The sequence below is a fragment of the Phascolarctos cinereus genome, unplaced genomic scaffold (genome assembly GCF_003287225.1).
Source record: "Phascolarctos cinereus isolate Bilbo 61053 unplaced genomic scaffold, phaCin_HiC Scaffold_3;HRSCAF=262, whole genome shotgun sequence".
Taxonomy (NCBI): Eukaryota; Metazoa; Chordata; class Mammalia; order Diprotodontia; family Phascolarctidae; genus Phascolarctos; species Phascolarctos cinereus.
In genome coordinates this window covers 213,016,563-213,032,140 of record NW_027555736.1, presented here as the reverse complement: position 1 = coordinate 213,032,140, position 15,578 = coordinate 213,016,563, and the positions used below count along the sequence as shown (strand labels likewise).

The following is a 15,578-nucleotide window of genomic DNA, read 5'->3' as shown; positions in this document are numbered from 1 at the left end:
AGCAAACTTGTGGACAGTCATTTCAGAATGCATGATTTTCATTTTATGTCACTCAATACAGGCAGCTGTTATCTGGGGGCGAGGTCTGGAGAAGACCTATAATGGGCAGTTTCTCAAAATTTATCTAGGTATGGCAAAGACTAAATGACTTTGGATGAGAGAAGTTATCTCAGGACGGATTCTGGTTCTAGTCATTATCATAAGAATGACCTGTTTGATAAACTGCTAGTATATCATATGGTTATATGTGTAGGGGGTTAGGGAGGGGATATAGAGAACAAATTTTATTCAAGCTTCTTTAAAAGTTGTAAAGGGGAGAAAAAACTTTTAGCTTGCAAAGTGAAAGTTGACAAGAAGCAATACTTAGAAAATCTACTAAATTAACTCAAAATAGAAGCAAAAAAGCTTGTAACAAATTATGTAATATTTCTCCTAATTAGAAAAAAAGTTCCAATAAGTTCCCCAAATCTGCAATTTCAACAAATAGCAAAATTGAACTGAACCCAATCCTGTATAGATGCTTGTTTTATCACTTAGCTTTACTTCTACAGACAAGTAGTGCTTTAAATTATGAAGTGGGTCCTAACACCTCATATCTTGGGGTGAGTCACAGCCCTCACAAGAAACAAAACAAAGGATGTCAAAGAACAACTGTATGGACAAAAACATAGCATCTAGAAACTCTCAGGTAGTTCTACCACTTTGAGATACACCAGTGCATATTCCAAATACAGTATACTTCCAAGTACTCTTTTGGTAGTTGAGGTCTTCACCATTTAAGACATAAATGGAGAACCTTGGAAAGCATGGTAGAGCAACCTAGATTATCAAAAGATGATTTGGTAGGATTTATAAAAGAAGACTAAAAGATAATTTATGAAGAAGATGTGAAAATTAGCATATGCTTATTTTCACATATATGAAGGATGGCAGCCATTGTTTGCTCTACTGACCACTGATCAGGAGAGAATCCATTTTTTCTTGTTGCTAGAGAACCCTCCATCAGGCACAAGGAAGAATTTCCTGGCCTCTAGTCTATTCAAACACCTCCATAAACTGTAGTGTTTGTGAAATCTTTCTTAGAGACCTTAAGAATAGGATAGGTCTTCAGCTGATTACCATGCTATTGGGAACTGAGTAGCAATAACAATTACTCCTACTACCATTTATGTATCATTTGCAAAGTACTTTAAAAACATCTTATTTCATACTGACAACATCCCTGAGGGGTAGGTGCTCTTATTATTCCCATTTTGCAGGTGAGGAAACTGAGGCAGAGAGAGGTTTAGTCAGAATGACTTAGAAAAACTCACAGTATGATTAAAGATTTTATTAATTAGTATGGCCTAGTCTGCATTTTGAATATCCAAGAGGGAAAAGAGAAAAACAAAAACAACTATATGGGCTAATTTTCATAGAATAAAGGAAAGACCTTAAAATATTTGCAATATACACACACTTGAGTAGAATATGCATGCACATATATTTACATGTATAATTTGCATGTAGGTACATATATATGTATATATAAATATACATACAAATATGTGATAAGTTCTAAGGCATTCATTTGGGGGTTTTCTGAAAATATCTAAACTGACATGATGAGTTATTTACCTCATGTTTTAATGCTAGTAGGATTTAATTAACTAGCGTCTTCCATTAATTATTTTCACTATTCAATTCTCATATAGTTAAGTGAAATGTTGCTAGCAATATGGTTAAAGTTATTAAAACTGCAAAATGTCAGTGTAAATGGTTAAGGTACGAAGGCAGTATATTAATGTTAAGAATAAAAGCTTGCATTGTAAAGTACACAATATGGTGCCATCAATTCAAAGCCTTATTTTAAAAGAAGATAATTCTAAATTATATTTTTGTCTTTATACTATGACAGCCTAAACTGCATTTATCTCTAGCTTTTCATCCTAAAAATGGAACTTATGTCAATGCATCTGAGGAGAAAAGAATGAAAATGGAAAGCTTTGTAGGGAATAGAGGACTATATTAGGTTCAAAATTAAATGGCTATTTTATCTCTAATGTGAGGTATAGTTTCTCAGCTGCACAGAGATGAGATTCAGTTAAAGCAAAAGCCAATGATGCTGCTATATTCCTAGAGTGTCAGAGATGGTACAGTATATAACAGCACACAGCAAAGATCTTAACTAAATTAAGTAACAAATATGACATGAAGAGACAGGATTCTGTAATATTTAATTGGCCTTGAACCCCGGAGAGTCTGAGTACAATTCCCACCTATCACATACTGGTTGTGGGACCATGGGCAAAATCATTTAACCTCTCAGTGCTCTAAGCAATTCTCTAACACTGTAAGTTGCAAAGAAGGTGCTGGCCTATACGAGAAGAGTGAGTTTTTCCTAGGAGCTCCCTCTTATAAGGAAATCATGACTGTAGGCCCTCTAGGCCCTATCCCTAACAAATAAAAAGAGAACATGAACCTAAGGGCATTAAACTCAATGCCAGGGTTTTGCTGTCCTCACCTTTCCCATATTTTCCCAGTACTTCCACTGTCATCACTACCTCCAACCAAGAATAATGAAATTGTCTGAGTTATCTTGGGGAAAAACAGTAAAATGTCTATGGAATCATATATTTGGAGCTGGAAGGGACTTTTGAGAGCATCTAGTCTAATCACCTTATCTTTATAGATGAGGAAATTGAACCCCAGAGGGACTGTAATTGGTCAATTCCAAAATGAGAGAACTGCTGTCTCATGATTATTTCAATTATAGATGCAGGGTTTTGTTGGCCTGTGCATTTTTATTTCCTTTGGATATTTTTGGAGGTTCATGATTTTGATATATTCAGTTTTGCCATCTTGGTGTCAGGTCTTTGGTATTAGAATGGTAGATATATTCAACTGTTGATAGTATGGTATATTAAAAAGACCAGAAGACCTGGATTCAAATCCCAGTTCTTGACTGTTGTATGATACTAGGAAAGTTTCTTTATTTCTCCATGTCCTTATTTCTTCACCTGAAGAATAAGGATGTGGAATCATGATCTTTATATTCCCTTTACCACAAAATTATATTGTGTCTAAGTCAAGTATATCAATAGATAATTGGCCTTCTAGTCCAAAGAACAATTTTAAAGGCATTTTGCACATGTATGTGGGAATATAAATATTAATAAATAATAATAAATTTAATTAATAAATAATATATGTCATTCTAAGATTCTCTGTTTTCTCTTAAGTTTCTTTGTGTACTCATATGATTTGATTTAATATAAAATTTTGCTGTTGTTTGGGGTATAAAATTGTTGAAGGAGAAAACAAAATTGTGATTGTTAAAAATGTCACAGAACAGTAATTACCAAGAATGATTATAGCAATCCCCCCCAATTTGATGATCCCTTTGCTGGATTCACAGTTTCACTGCTATAGATGTTCCTTCCAATCAATACAGATAACAGCCCCATCTTCTCATTTTGTCCTATTCTTGCCCTTTTTAAAAAAAATGTCACAGATGTTTGTATTAGTTTGAAGAACCGCTTGTCATTCTTTTAATGTGTTGTGGGTACCAGTACCACACTTACATCTATTAGTCCTCTCTTTGGCTACCATGTTTTCAGGACATATCTGTCTTTGATATTTTTTACACCACTTTCTACACTTAATTCATCTGGTAGTCATGTATTGTGCCATATTATAATAGTAATATAATATAATAGTAAGTGCTTAAGAAATGATTATTAGGGGCAGCTAGGTGGCCTAGTGGATAGAGCACCAGCCCTGGTGTTAGAAGGCCCTGAGTTCAAATCTGACTAAAGACATTTACTAACTGTGTGATCCTGAGCAAGTCGCTTAACCCCATTGCCTCAAAAAAAAAAAAGATTGTTGATTGACTATATGTCCTTCCATAATCTTGAGGGGGGCACTTCAAGGTGCTGATAATTTAAAGCCGTTACTAGGAGAATATACACACATATGCATATGTGTAGGTATGTGTGTATACACACACAGATATGCCTACTGCAGCCATGAACACCCAGGGATCATTGAAAACTTTCCCCTTTATGAACTAATAAAGCATTAAAATATTAAAAGGACAAGCATGCACACCAGACTCATTGGCCGTCCAAGCCCATCACAGGGTCTTAAAGGCTTAAAAGGTCCTGTGGCTCAACATTTTCTGATCAGCCCGATTGGTCTGTGGGATTTGAAACTGGAGCTGTAACTGGCTCCCAATAAGTCCTTCACCCTCAGGGACTGCTTCTTTTTCTCTTTCCTCTTTGGCCACGAAGATCGGGAAGTACAGGAAAATTAAGTGTGACTGAGCCTCCTAATTGGAAACAATTGTACCAGGAGCATTTTATCCCTTTGTCTACGGGACTCAACATGTTCCCAGGAGCCCGATTGATCTATGGGATTCGAAACTGGAGCTGTAACTGGCTCCCAATAAGTCCTTCACCCTCAGGGACTGCTTCTTTTTCCCTTTCCTCTCTGGCCACGAACATCGGGAAGTGTAGGAAAATGAAGAGTCTGACAGAGCCTCCTAATTGGAAACAATTGTACCGGGAGCATTTTATCCCTTTGTCTATGGGACTCAACATGTTCCCAGCAGCCCGATCGTTCCATGGGATTCGAAACTGGAGCTGTAACTGGCTCCCAATAAGTCCTTCACCCTCAGGGACTGCTTCTTTTTCCCTTTCCTCTCTGGCCACGAACATCGGGAAGTGTAGGAAAATGAAGAGTCTGACAGAGCCTCCTAATTGGAAACAATTGTACCGGGAGCATTTTATCCCTTTGTCTATGGGACTCAACATGTTCCCAGCAGCCCGATCGTTCCATGGGATTCGAAACTGGAGCTGTAACTGGCTCCCAATAAGTCCTTCACCCTCAGGGACTGCTTCTTTTTCCCTTTCCTCTCTGGCCACGAAGATCGGGAAGTATAGGAAAATGAAGGGTCTGACAGAGCCTCCTAATTGGAAACAATTGTACCAGGAGCACTTTATCCCCTTGTCTAAGCACGAGTTGCTGCAGTATCTCCTACGGGACTTTCACTGCACTCTCTCTGAAGAATTTGCTTTCCGTGATTTTGCATACCAAGTAGACTTCCACATTTTGAACCAGTATAATCACGTGTTAACCCAGATGCAGGAGTTATATCACTCCATCCAACCGGATCCTGATTCTCTCAACCAGCCTCCACATACTGATCTCCAGCGCCAGCACAAAGCACAGGAAGTCTTCAGTATTTTGGAATCCCTACTAAACCAGGCCAACTTCTCGCTTCTGTCGGAGGAAGTTGTGGCTTTTTCCTTGGCCGCGCAGCACCGGCAGGACATCGTCAAGGTGAGGGTCGACTTGGACCAGTATGCCTTCATTCGGTTCTGGGCCCTGGGCCAGTGTAAGGGGAGGATCCCCAACAAGGGGATAACGGATTTTTACAATAAGTTGCCATCTGGAGAAAGGCACTATTTTAAGCGGGTGGTGCTAGCTGCACAAACCAAGGAGAACCAGATAGTACTCAAGAGTTTCAAGGACACGCCTCTGGATTGCCTGGGATATTTGTTGCCCGGGGTGAAGACACAGTTGCCCAAATTTCAGTTAGTCCTGCTCAATTTCATGGTTGTAATGTCGGGTCTGGCTGCTTTCATCAACGTGGGCTTGGAGGCTGCTTCTTATCTCCATATGGCTACCCCCCTGTTCCTGCTGTTCTTTATTGCAATCACGGGACACCGGACGTTCAGGATAATCTCTCAGCAACGTAGGCTAGATAATCTGAATCTGATTCGCCTGCTTTATTACCTTACCGCCTCTACCAATTCCGAGTTAATCACTACATTGGTGCAGAGAGCGCAAGAAGAACACACCAAGGAAGTTCTGCTGGCCTACAGCTTCCTGAGAAGGATGGAGGATGTGCCTTCAGAGGACCGCGCCTACTGGCTGAAGAAAAATGTGGAGAGCTGGCTCTTGTTGCGCCTAGGCCGCGAAGTGAATTTCAATGGGGAGCGAGCACTGGAACACCACAACGTTATTCCTGCCAACATGGCCTTGGGACCCCTGACTAGCCTTTTTAATAAACCTAACCCTCCACTGGATGCCTCAGGGCCCCAAATCCCAGAACCCTCATCAGATCCAGCACTCCGGAGAATGAGCCACTTGTCACCTCACAACCCCTTCCCTGCTGGGCTTTCGTCTTGTGACCAAGGGCTACACTCTCGGCCCACGGATGAAGAAATAGTCAGTGCAGAGGGGATTCCAGAGGATAGAGAGAAATAAATGTTACCCAAGATTTCCCACAATGTTTCTGCCACCCTCTGTCTTTTGCGGAAGGGAGCAGGGAACATACCTGTTCCCCTCCCCGATAGCCTCCTATTCCCTTCAAGTTCTATTACTGGAAGAGGTCAGTTGACCCATTCTTAGAGACGTTAGTTGTTTTTAACGTACAAAATTACCCTCCCCCTAAGTAGATCTGATGACCTCAAGTTTCTTTCAAGTTTTTAATGTTCCTCTCCAATTAGACTCCTAAGGCAATCCTTAAAATGAATTCTGCTCAATAGATTAAAATACTTGCGAACTTTCCATCAATTCAGAATAAAGCAAAGGGATGTTTTAATGAACAGTGTTCAGATGAGGCAGCTAATGGAAAGAAAAGCCTCTGAAAACACCCCTAAGGTAAAAGAAAAACAAATTTATCAGCATTGTCAAAGTTGCCAATATTCTGGGTAGAAATACCATTGTTCTAGTTAAGATCAAATAAGCAGCATTCCTTATTGGTTTTCATAAAATTAAACACCTAATTTCTTTTACAATCATGGAGATTTGGACTACTTTCGTGATCAAGGGATCGAGCACTAGTGATTTCCTCTGTTGAAAGGGTAATAATAACCAAGATGGGAACACTTGAGGCAGGTCAGCATCACAGTAGTACATTATAAAGTGATCATTTACTTGATTCTGCTTTAGCAACAATGATCAATGATCAGACAAACAAAGAAATTACTGGATTTTAGTCTAGAGAAATTATCAATCATAAGTTAGCTTTCCTTTTACAAAAGTCCTGCTGTAAGTGAGTAATTTTGAGCTTCCAAAGTGCAGGGGTCTGTCGTTTGCTTCATTTTGTTTCCTTGGTACGTAGTATGGCCTGACACATAGTAGGCCCTTGATAAATGCCTTATTGACTGATTGACTGACTGAGAATTAAGAAGCATGCTTGTTATGGGACAAAAATATATGTAAATCATCTTGAAATTTTTTAATGCTATATAAATATCAGTTACAATTGATGATGAAGTCCCAAAATGATGCTTGTCCTAATAATTGATTAGAGAAAATAAATGAGCTTTAGTAAAATGAAATTGTATCGTATTGTAAATTGTAATTGTAAATGATCAGAATATGTGTACATATATGTATATACACACATACATGACACACACAAAATATATATGCATGAAAACAATATATGCATGTGTATAAGTACATGTTTATATATATACACGTATGTCTGCATCATAAAGATAAGTGAGAGTTTCATGTGTGTAAATATCTCAAAGAGAAACTGCTATCCCCAAAGTCCTAAAGTCTCAGTGTAGCGGTAAGCCCTTAGAGTCTAAAAAATGTTAGTGCTGTGTTAAGCTACTTCTAATAGCTCAACTGTGTTCAAAGATTTTAGGGACACCCTGCAAATGTACACATACACACACACACAAATGTGTGTATACACATATAGAATCAGAACCTCTGATTTTAACTCTTCTTGTGTGTGGATCTATTACCACTGATGACAGTTTGGTGACTTTTCTGTAGTTTAGAAACTTAGAGAGTTAGCTGCAGCTGCTGAAAGGTTTGGACTTTTCCTTGACTACAAAGGTAATATGTTTCAGAGGCAGAAATTGAACTCAGACCTTTCTGACTCCACGTTCTCCACTACCACCAGTTTTCTCCTTAGTATAGTAATTAGCACTGATTAAATAAACTTTGACGTTATAATAATTGGTAGATTAATAATAATAATCTTTTTCACCATATTGTCAACTGTGGCAAACATAATACTAGGAAAACTCCTGGTGCTCAAAAACAACATATTTTCTCCTGAATATGCAAAGTATATAAATACAAAACAAGGATATTTTCCTTCTAATTAGTTACATAAACTGAATTCTCATTCACTTTACTGGACACTGCTTTGTGGAGGCTGATACAAGATCACAGAATCTAATATTTAGAGTTGAAAAGGACTTAGATGTCATTTGGTCCAATCCTCTAAGTTTACCGATGAGGAAACAATGAAGTCTCAGAGGGCTAAAATCCACTGCTCAACATAACCCAAATAATAAGTGGCAAAGCCAGGATTTGAACTCAGGTCAGTCCTCTTATATGTATGTGTGTGTGTGTGTGTGTGTGTGTGTGTGTGTGTGTGCGTGCATGCATGCACCCACTGCTTTTTGTTTTTCTCTAGTAATTAGTGAAGTTAAACTAAAAAGTTTCTTTGGTTGCAATAGAACTTAAAAAGGTCATATGAGATGAGGAAAGTTTACTAGCCTCTGTTGTGCAAAACAGGCAAGATCATTAAAAGGAAAATTAAAACATTTTTCAAAAAAAAAGCTGCATTTACATGTGAAAGCCATCTGAGGGCCAAACTTAATTTATGCTTTGTTAAGATATGTAGGCTTTATATGGCTATCTATTACATTATTGAAGCAAATTCTAATAGCAGCTGCCATTTACAATACCTGTGAGATACTCAAACAGTTTATTAAAGTGCTTATTTTCACTAATAGGAAACGGGATTGCTAGCTCTTTTACTAGTACTATTAGAAAGGGAAAATGCATTTTCTCTAGATGAGATTACAGGCTAATTTATCTTTGCAACAGGCATAGGTTTTTTTCTTATTGTTTTAATATATAAAAATAATAGAACTTTTAGAAAAAAAAATTTTTAATATAAAATAAAAGGGTTTAGCAGCAAGAAACAATCTATTATACCTCTACCTATATCTGTTATACCTCTACCAATCTATGTGGCCAGGGGAATTCTCTGAACTGATTGTAACGGAATGATAAATTTTCTACCCCCTCAGTACTGAGCCTGCTCTAATTTATGACTTTTGAGAGTACACACAAACACACATACACACATACTATATATATATATATATATATATATATATATATGCATACACATATATAACAATCCACACACCTGTGTGTATACATATAAACACAAGGGATCTCATGGCTTTTCTTTCTCCTTTTCCCTTGTGCTAATACCACCTTAGTAGCCGTGGGCCCTCCTTTCCAGCAGGAAATATGTGTATATATCTGTATATCTATGTCTATGTCTATCTCTCTAACTATATGTATATCTATATCTATCAGCCATTATCCATATCCATATCAATATCTATACATATATCTATATGAGACTTGATGTCTTCCCGGCTTCATCTCTGAGATTCTTCAAGATAATTCCTTACTTATTTGTATGGCCTGTTTTATAGTTGTTTGTCTCTGCCAGTGTTTTTTAGGATATCACTGAAAACATCTATGGCAATATTTCAGTTCCTTCTACTGTATTCAACACACAACCATTCTCATAGAAATTGTACCATTTTTCCATTGTTTGAGCCCATGGGAAGGAGAAAAACATAATGCAACAGAACTTGGAACATCTTACACAATATAGTTGACATCAGAAACAAGTGAAAATCCTTAAAATCTAAATAAAACAAAACAAGCAAACAAAAACTATGCTTGTTGACCTAGGATTTGGTTGTATCCAAGGAGGATTCCCTAGAAGAAAGGGTTAGGGCCATGGACTGCATTTTTTATTTCATTGATATAGGGAACTCTTAGATGAAGAAACTCCCTCTTACAATGAATGTTAGTAATTTCTCTGTAGTCTACAATCTAAGAGAGTTACCTTGAGCATTGAAAGTTTAAATGATATACTCGGGGACCGGTAATTATGATGTGTCAATGTCAGGATTTGAAGTCAGATCTTCCTGGTTTATTGCCAGCTCCCTATTCATTGCACCACACTGCCTCTGCCTTGAGGCTAACACACTACAATAGAGAGCACAACTCCATTATGATGTGGTCTGTTATGAAAATTCTGAAATCACTTAATAAGAGCAACACACAACACTAAAGGAGGTGTTTGGACAAGGTAATCTAGCTAAGTCCATTTTCAGTTCTAGTTCTCTTTTTCTATAATTTCAGGTACTGGGATTTAAGGAAATTATAGAGATAAGATACCATCCCAAGATAAACGCTTGTAACAAAGTCCATCTCATGGAATATTATCAGAGTTGTCCTTCCTGGTTCTGGCTGACCATGTATACTGACAGCTATTAGATAGTCAGAGATAATGAACTCCTTTATTACGGCTAGCCATGTCTTCAGTGCTTAACGTTGTGGGCACTTTGGAGTGCTGAAGTTTTCCCCTGGATGCTGAACTATTCATGTTTATTACTTCACAGACATTTTCAAAGGGGAGGCAGCTTCTGGCTTGCTTTAATTCTCCCATGTGAGAAGAATGAGGGAACTGAGGATGGCTTGCGTTCTTCTCTTACTCCACTGCTGCTCCCACACAGAGCATGGACTCAGTTAGCTGGTGACTGGGTTTCTTTTCCACTCTGGGTTTCCATTCCTGAGCAAGTGATTGAACATCATTCCCTAGATGGACATATCCAGGCAGACTTAGAAGTGACCTTATGAGTCTGAGAGGTCTGGAGGTGCTGGATTCAGTGAGTGGGGCAGCCTGGAAGTCAGGGAGATAATTGTATGAGGGGAAAATAACCATTGACAAAAGGAAAAGCCAAAATTCTTGGCACTGCTTGCCAGAGGACATGCATACAGAACTTGGGTAAGATGAAAACGCTTAATCATCAGTCCTGAAAACTGCTTCCTGTTTAGATGTTGAAAGATCAGCTTCCTGGGAGACTGCATTGGTAGTTATAAGTTTTTGAATCTTGTTTTAAGTCAATGTGAGCTGTGACATTTGTGACACTTAGTATTTCTTTTGTGTGTAGGAAATAACTACTTGATCTATACCAGATTCCTGAACCTTTTAAAGGTGAAAAATTCACTCTTTGTAAGTACTTTGTAATTACAGAGGTCTATACGCTGATCCTAAGGTTCAGTTATAGTAACATACATTCAGAACTAGAAGAGGCCTTAAAAGGTTATATAGTTCAAGTCCCTCAATTTAAAATGAATAAACTGAGGTGTAGGAAGGATAAATTACTTACCTAAGTTTGTGCAGATAGTACATGGAAGATATAGGAGCAGCTAGTACAGTGGGTAAAGTGTTGGCCTTAAAGTCAGGAGGACCTGAGTTCAAATTTGGCCTCAGGTACTTATTATGTGTGATCCTGGGCAAGGCACTTACCTCTGTTGACCTCCATTTCCTCATCCATAAAATGAGTTGGAGAAGGAAATGGCAAACCATTTCAGTGTCTTTGTCAGGGAAACCCCCAAATGAGAGTCAGACATGACTAATCATCTAAAAACAACAACAAAGTAGAAGATAATAGTATTTAACACAGGTCTTCTGACTCTGGAACAGCTTCGCTTATCACTGAATAACGCTGCCTTCAAATTATTTGGTTTCCATGGGCAATGCTAATGACATCTTTTGAAAGTATTTGGAAGGTAGTTTCATTATATAAAAGAGTATGTGGAACTAAACGATTATCCAAGAAGTCCTGAGCTCTCCTCACACCCATTCTTTAGAATAGTTATGTATCAGTCCGTGAGTCTATTTAATTCAAGCTCTGTATCATGATGATAAAAATAAATAAAAACTAGATTTTGAAAAGAGAAGTAAACCATCTTCACTACAATTTTTTTTTAAGTGAGGCAATTGGGGTTGAGTGACTTGCCCAGAGTCACACAGCTAGGAAGTATTATGTGTCTGAGGCCAGATTTGAACTCAGGTCCTCCTGAATTCAGTGCCGGTGCTCTATCGACTGCACCACCTAGATGCCCCTCTTCACTACTATTTTCAACAAACATTAAGCACCATAAGTAACTAATTGGCATGGTGACAAGCATTCTATAACAAAAACCTCATAGGCAAAATTCTGACTCTCATTGAGAATTCACTATAGGAATTCTGACTTACCTGGAAGCTACTACTATAAGCCCCATCCTAAGAGTATACTATAACTAAGCATCATTTTTTTAGTCAGTGATTGCAAGGAGGAAAAAGATCATTAGAAAATAATTCATTTTCTATTTAGTTTTCTATTTTTTTTTTCTTTTTGGCTAGGCAATGGGGGTTAAGTGACTTGTCCAAGGTCACACAGCTAGTAAGTATCAAGTGTCTGAGGCTAGATTTGAACTCAGATCCTCCTGACTCCAAGGAACTCTATCCACTGCACCACCTAGCTGCCCTCTCAAACTTTTTTAACTTTATTTTTCTTGAGGGTTTTTTTTATTGGTCTATATTTTCTTTCACAACATGACTAATATGGAAATATTTTGCATGATGACACACATATAACCTATAATTGCTTGCCTTCTCAATGGGGGTAAGGGGAAGAAGGGAGAGAATTTGGAACTCAGAGTTTTAAAAATGAATGTTAAAATTGTTTTTACAAGTAAGTAGGGAAAAATAAAATACCAAATACATTTTAAAAAGAATTATCTTTTGCTATTTTTTTTTCTGGTCATTAATGCACTTCCATTTGCAGGGTCACACATTTCATATCAGCTTCCTCTCCAATGAAATTGGCATATATGTATGTGTGTGTGTGTGTGTGTGTATGTGTGTGTACATGCATACACATACATACAGAGAGAGAGAGAGAGAGAGAGAGAGAGAGAGAGAGAGAGAGAGAGAGAGAGAGAGAAAACAGTGATCCTGAGATTTGTGGTGAATATGTGGAGCAAAGTAACATGGGGAAAATGGTTCCATTTTTCTACCTCAGCTAATTTTAAGATTTAGGAGAGAGGAAATAAATTGTCACATGGTATTTGTGATTTAATAAAAAAAGAAAATAGAGTCCAAGGTTATTAATTGAAAGTATAGTGGATATATCTGCTTGCAAGTGTGTATATAACATAGAAAACAACCCAAATTTTATCAGAAAGTTCCCAGAGTCTGCTATTGAAGTAGATAAGGCCCAATTTTAAGCATAAAATAATAAAGAATTGAGGAGCTTCAGAGAAGGGGTAGTCTTATTAAATTTCAGCAGTTTTTAATAAAGAAAACATGACCTATTTGTAAAATTAATTTTCATGAAAAACAACTCTATTCTTAATAGGCCACATGCCTTTCTACTGCCTGTTTTCCACTTAAACCCATAATCTGACATCACAATTATTTCCCAGGGAGAAGATTATGTTTACACACCAAGGATTATTTCAGGGAAGTGATAAACAGCAGGAACAAAATACTATCTTCTACTCTTACTTACCAGGCTCATTTACCAGGGGAAGATGAAGACCAAAAAACTCCAATAAAAGTCAAGGAAGATGTATCAGCAAAATTGTGATGAAGCCCTTATGAGTAGGAAAAAGAAAGAGTCAAGCTCTGGCCCTCTGGCCCATATTAGCCTCTTCAGCTCTGGCCCTCAACATCTTTCATGGAAAAAAAAAATTGTAAATATGAGTCAAAGGTTTTGTGATAATCAATAAATTGATAATAATCTGTTTCTCATATACTGGGACATTCTGACATCCTTTTTCCTGCTCACATAGCATTTTCTATTCCTATAAGTTTATTTTTTTGGCAGTACAAGCATAGATTGTTTTGTACAGAAGAATAGAAATACATACTTAGAGGGGGCACTGATGTTCTCATCTTTTGGTAATCAACGTGCAATTTCTTTTTAAGAAAGAGAGGATCAGGCTCACCTAAGACAGAAAGCTAGTAATGCATCCATTGCTTGGTAATGTTTAAACAAATAATTATAAACCTTATCTGAATTCACCACCTTAAAGTTTTGCAGAGAATTTAAAGTCCAGTCACCTTCCTTGCTCTAAATATTCTATCATTCATTATGTTCATGGTATATAAACATTATTTCAGATTTGATCTAATTTGTGTTTTCATTGTGTTGAATTCTTTTAGACTATATAGATGACCAGAAATTTTCTGCATAATTTTCCCTTGCCTTTTCTCCTCTAATTTATTTTGTTATCAAGAAACCATAATAAAGGTTTATTTTAAACTGAGATTGAATTACTTATCTTCTTCTTTGTACTGCATTTACTCATCATATCAGCTTAAACTTTGGGTTTTGATTTTGGTTAAAGCTATTAAGAATTTTTATATACTTTTTGTTTTCTGGATTCTTTTCTCCATGTTTCTTTTTTAAAATTCCTAATAATACAATATGATGTTTACATTTTTTTTCTTTTTTCTAGCCAATTGGGGTTAAGTGACTTGCCCAGGGTCACACAGCTAGTATGTGTCAAGTGTTTGGTCTGAGGCCGGATTTGAACTCAGGTCCTCCTGACTTCAGGGCCGGTGCTCTATCCACCTAGCTGCCCCTACATTTTCTAATATGTATACCACCTAGACACTAATATAATCTTCCATAATCTTTCTATATATCTTCAATAGTTTTCTAAAACTTCTGCTATATGTTCAATGACCCTCCTTATGAAAATCCCTAGATAGCTTCAGTTCTCCCTTTGGACCGTACCATGGCAGCAGTCAACACATATTTCCTCATGTTCAGCCCCTGAAATGTTTTTATATTCTAGGTCAAATGTATTGATAGACTTTCTTCATGGTTGTAGTTGACATCACATTTTTCTGAATTGTCATATTTTGGTTTAATTGGTCTGTCGAATTCCTTTTTACCAAATTTAAACAAGACTTTTCTAAATTTCAGTTTGAGTGGGTCTATCTCCTTTTCAAAATCATTCATGACACCAACGTTATTGTTGCAATTCTTTTTATTAGATAGAACTTCTGACATCTGCATTACATGTGGATTTTCAGTGCCTTCAGATTCTTCAGCTTTTCTCTCTTCAAAATTTGATAATAGCTCAATTTCCACTTTTTATTTCATCTAAATTAATTTTAAATTAAGTAAATTGGTGATGAACATTTTTCTTATAATTGTTCTGGATTTATTTTAAATATATCGAGTAATTTGGAGCAGTTTATTATTGACAAGATAGAGTATAAAGTCTTTGCCTACAACTGATTAGTTTTGTTCTGAATTTTGTTATCTTATAGTATTTTTTTGGATTTTTTCTAAATTTTATTTTAGACTCAAATACCAGAACACAAATATATAATAGAGAAAAGAAAAAAAAATACCATAAACTTAAACATTAGAACTTAAATGTAAAGTAAGAAAAGGGGACAAAAGCATGTCATGTGCATAGCAGAACATGACAGAGGATTCAAAATGTGTAATGATAAATTTTCATTTCAAGTAAGTGTGAACGATAAATACAACATGTTGTGTTGAGAAGTGTCTATCCTTTCTTTGCTTCCTTGTAAGTTTTCTTTTGTTCTCTGCTGTGAACTTTTTACTTCATTCTTTTTTTGTCCTTCCTCCTCTCCCTCCTCCAGAAGGCTACAATTAAGTGCAGATACACACACACACACACACACACACACACACACACACACA

The 15,578-nt window shown here is 36.9% G+C and overlaps 1 long non-coding RNA gene and 1 pseudogene across 4 annotated transcripts in view; one reads left to right on the top strand and one right to left on the bottom strand.

Moving 5' to 3' along the window:
• The window catches only part of LOC110217805 (uncharacterized), a 106,729-nt gene extending 96,725 nt beyond the window's left edge, over positions 1-10,004 (bottom strand). The window contains exon 1 of the long non-coding RNA XR_002327145.2: positions 9,899-10,004. This is a non-coding gene — a long non-coding RNA (uncharacterized LOC110217805). The remainder of the gene's footprint in view (positions 1-9,898) is intronic.
• LOC110217804 (transmembrane protein 143 pseudogene) lies at positions 4,044-13,987 on the top strand (annotated as a pseudogene). 3 transcript variants are annotated; one of them, XR_013485116.1, is made up of 3 exons: positions 4,044-6,648; positions 11,010-11,071; positions 13,404-13,987. The product of XR_013485116.1 is annotated as a transmembrane protein 143 pseudogene, transcript variant X2 (transcript). The 3 variants fall into 3 exon arrangements; XR_013485115.1 differs by having other exon boundaries at positions 13,315-13,987; XR_013485117.1 differs by lacking the exon at positions 4,044-6,648 and adding an exon at positions 10,029-10,144 and having other exon boundaries at positions 13,315-13,984.
• The last annotated feature ends 1,591 nt before the right edge of the window (positions 13,988-15,578 follow it).